This window comes from Ambystoma mexicanum, unplaced genomic scaffold, assembly GCF_040938575.1.
Source record: "Ambystoma mexicanum isolate Mex_15411 unplaced genomic scaffold, UKY_AmexF1_1 Mex_scaf1, whole genome shotgun sequence".
In the NCBI taxonomy this organism is placed as follows: Eukaryota; Metazoa; Chordata; class Amphibia; order Caudata; family Ambystomatidae; genus Ambystoma; species Ambystoma mexicanum.
This window is the reverse complement of record NW_027182324.1, coordinates 3,997,327-4,001,152: the sequence shown is the minus strand read 5'-3', so window position 1 is coordinate 4,001,152 and position 3,826 is coordinate 3,997,327. Positions and strand designations below refer to the sequence as shown.

The window sequence follows — 3,826 nt, the reverse complement described above, 5'->3', positions numbered from 1 at the left end:
GAGGAGCACATGTTCGTATTTACTGGGGAGCAAGTTTGCACTCATGAATGTGGCAAAACATTCAAATCCGTAAGTGGGTGAACATTAAAGTCCTAGATGCTGCAAATCTCTATATCTGGATACGGAATGACTGAAAAAAGTTATGTCTCCAGTGTCAAAATGTGTGTAATGCACTAGTAATTCATTTCCTTTATTGACCAGTGAGGTAGCCATGTATGGAGGTGCTGTAGAGTGAAAATCAAGTTTCAAATGGCAGTGATCCATGTGCCTGGATAGCTCAGTCGGTAGAGCATCAGACTTTTAATCTGAGGGTCCAGGGTTCAAGTCCCTGTTCAGGCGTACCTTTGCTTCTTTTACAAAAAATTAAGCAGGAAATATGAATTGCTCATTCTAATATGTGCTATTTCTGATGGCATCGCAACCTTGGGCAATATGACTCTAAGGTAGTGGAGTCCAGAGTTCTTGGATGCTTTGCCAACATATGAAGCCTGACTGTGCTTCTAAATAGCATGAAATAGCAATCTTTGTACAAAGTTTTAATATTGGGGAGACAGATTGGTCGAAAAAAAGCAGACAGGCGCTGCTGAGATTCGAACTCAGGATCTCCTGTTTACTAGACAGGCGCTTTAACCAACTAAGCCACAGCACCTTTTTTGCATCTGGTCTCCTTTCCTTCCTCATGTAATCATTTAGAAGTGAAATCCACTTTTTTAAGGCTGGGCTTCTGTTGCAATATAACTTTTCAAAATGTTTTCCAATTGACTGAAACTCCATTGCACAAAACAAGCATGTCATTAATCGTCGATTTAGAGTGGACTGCATTGCCCAGTGTGTGCATTGAGGAGCACATGTTCGTCTTTACTGGGGAGCAAGTTTGCACTCATGAATGTGGCAAAACATTCAAATCCGTAAGTGGGTGAACATTAAAGTCCTAGATGCTGCAAATCTCTATATCTGGATACGGAATGACTGAAAAAAGTTATGTCTCCAGTGTCGAAATGTGTGTAATGCACTAGTAATTCATTTCCTTTATTGACCAGTGAGGTAGCCATGTATGGAGGTGCTGTAGAGTGAAAATCAAGTTTCAAATGGGCAGTGATCCCTGTGCCTGGATAGCTCAGTCGGTAGAGCATCAGACTTTTAATCTGAGGGTCCAGGGTTCAAGTCCCTGTTCAGGCGTACCTTTGCTTCTTTTACAAAAAATTAAGCAGGAAATATGAATTGCTCATTCTAATATGTGCTGTTTCTGATGGCATCGCAACCTTGGGCAATATGACTCTAAGGTAGTGGAGTCCAGAGTTCTTGGATGCTTTGCCAACATTTCAAGCCTGACTGTGCTTCTAAATAGCATGAAATAGCAATCTTTGTACAAAGTTTTAATATTGGGGAGACAGATTGGTCGAAAAAAAAGCAGACAGGCGCTGCTGAGATTCGAACTCAGGATCTCCTGTTTACTAGACAGGCGCTTTAACCAACTAAGCCACAGCCCCTTTTTTGCATCTGGTCTCCTTTCCTTCCTCATGTAATCAATCAGAAGTGAAATCCACTTTTTTAAGGCTGGGCTTCTGTTGCAATATAACTTTTCAAAATGTTTTCCAATTGACTGAAACTCCATTGCACAAAACGAGCATGTCATTAATCGTCGATTTAGAGTGGACTGCATTGCCCAGTGTGTGCATTGAGGAGCACATGTTCGTCTTTACTGGGGAGCAAGTTTGCACTCATGAATGTGGCAAAACATTCAAATCCGTAAGTGGGTGAACATTAAAGTCCTAGATGCTGCAAATCTCTATATCTGGATACGGAATGACTGAAAAAAGTTATGTCTCCAGTGTCAAAATGTGTGTAATGCACTAGTAATTCATTTCCTTTATTGACCAGTGAGGTAGCCATGTATGGAGGTGCTGTAGAGTGAAAATCAAGTTTCAAATGGGCAGTGATCCCTGTGCCTGGATAGCTCAGTCGGTAGAGCATCAGACTTTTAATCTGAGGGTCCAGGGTTCAAGTCCCTGTTCAGGCGTACCTTTGCTTCTTTTACAAAAAATTAAGCAGGAAATATGAATTGCTCATTCTAATATGTGCTGTTTCTGATGGCATCGCAACCTTGGGCAATATGACTCTAAGGTAGTGGAGTCCAGAGTTCTTGGATGCTTTGCCAACATTTCAAGCCTGACTGTGCTTCTAAATAGCATGAAATAGCAATCTTTGTACAAAGTTTTAATATTGGGGAGACAGATTGGTCGAAAAAAAAGCAGACAGGCGCTGCTGAGATTCGAACTCAGGATCTCCTGTTTACTAGACAGGCGCTTTAACCAACTAAGCCACAGCCCCTTTTTTGCATCTGGTCTCCTTTCCTTCCTCATGTAATCAATCAGAAGTGAAATCCACTTTTTTAAGGCTGGGCTTCTGTTGCAATATAAATTTTCAAAATGTTTTCAAATTGACTGAAACTCCATTGCACAAAACGAGCATGTCATTAATCGTCGATTTAGAGTGGACTGCATTGCCCAGTGTGTGCATTGAGGAGCACATGTTCGTCTTTACTGGGGAGCAAGTTTGCACTCATGAATGTGGCAAAACATTCAAATCCGTAAGTGGGTGAACATTAAAGTCCTAGATGCTGCAAATCTCTATATCTGGATACGGAATGACTGAAAAAAGTTATGTCTCCAGTGTCAAAATGTGTGTAATGCACTAGTAATTCATTTCCTTTATTGACCAGTGAGGTAGCCATGTATGGAGGTGCTGTAGAGTGAAAATCAAGTTTCAAATGGCAGTGATTCATGTGCATGGATAGCTCAGTCGGTAGAGCATCAGACTTTTAATCTGAGGGTCCAGGGTTCAAGTCCCTGTTCAGGCGTACCTTTGCTTCTTTTACAAAAAATTAAGCAGGAAATATGAATTGCTCATTCTAATATGTGCTATTTCTGATGGCATCGCAACCTTGGGCAATATGACTCTAAGGTAGTGGAGTCCAGAGTTCTTGGATGCTTTGCCAACATATCAAGCCTGACTGTGCTTCTAAATAGCATGAAATTGCAATCTTTGTACAAAGTTTTAATATTGGGGAGACAGATTGGTCGAAAAAAAGCAGACAGGCGCTGCTGAGATTCTAACTCAGGATCTCCTGTTTACTAGACAGGCGCTTTAACCAACTAAGCCACAGCACCTTTTTTGCATCTGGTCTCCTTTCCTTCCTCATGTAATCATTTAGAAGTGAAATCCACTTTTTTAAGGCTGGGCTTCTGTTGCAATATAACTTTTCAAAATGTTTTCCAATTGACTGAAACTCCATTGCACAAAACGAGCATGTCATTAATCGTCGATTTAGAGTGGACTGCATTGCCCAGTGTGTGCATTGAGGAGCACATGTTCGTATTTACTGGGGAGCAAGTTTGCACTCATGAATGTGGCAAAACATTCAAATCCGTAAGTGGGTGAACATTAAAGTCCTAGATGCTGCAAATCTCTATATCTGGATACGGAATGACTGAAAAAAGTTATGTCTCCAGTGTCGAAATGTGTGTAATGCACTAGTAATTCATTTCCTTTATTGACCAGTGAGGTAGCCATGTATGGAGGTGCTGTAGAGTGAAAATCAAGTTTCAAATGGGCAGTGATCCCTGTGCCTGGATAGCTCAGTCGGTAGAGCATCAGACTTTTAATCTGAGGGTCCAGGGTTCAAGTCCCTGTTCAGGTGTACCTTTGCTTCTTTTACAAAAAATTAAGCAGGAAATATGAATTGCTCATTCTAATATGTGCTGTTTCTGATGGCATCGCAACCTTGGGCAATATGACTCTAAGGTAGTGGAGTCCAGAGTTCTTG

General features: G+C 41.2%; 1 non-coding gene across 1 annotated transcript; it reads right to left on the bottom strand.

Annotated features, from left to right (window-relative positions):
- Positions 1 to 575: 575 nt before the first annotated feature.
- On the bottom strand, positions 576 to 649 carry TRNAT-AGU (transfer RNA threonine (anticodon AGU)). The gene has a single exon. It is a non-coding gene; the product is annotated as a tRNA-Thr (tRNA).
- Positions 650 to 3,826: the final 3,177 nt, after the last annotated feature.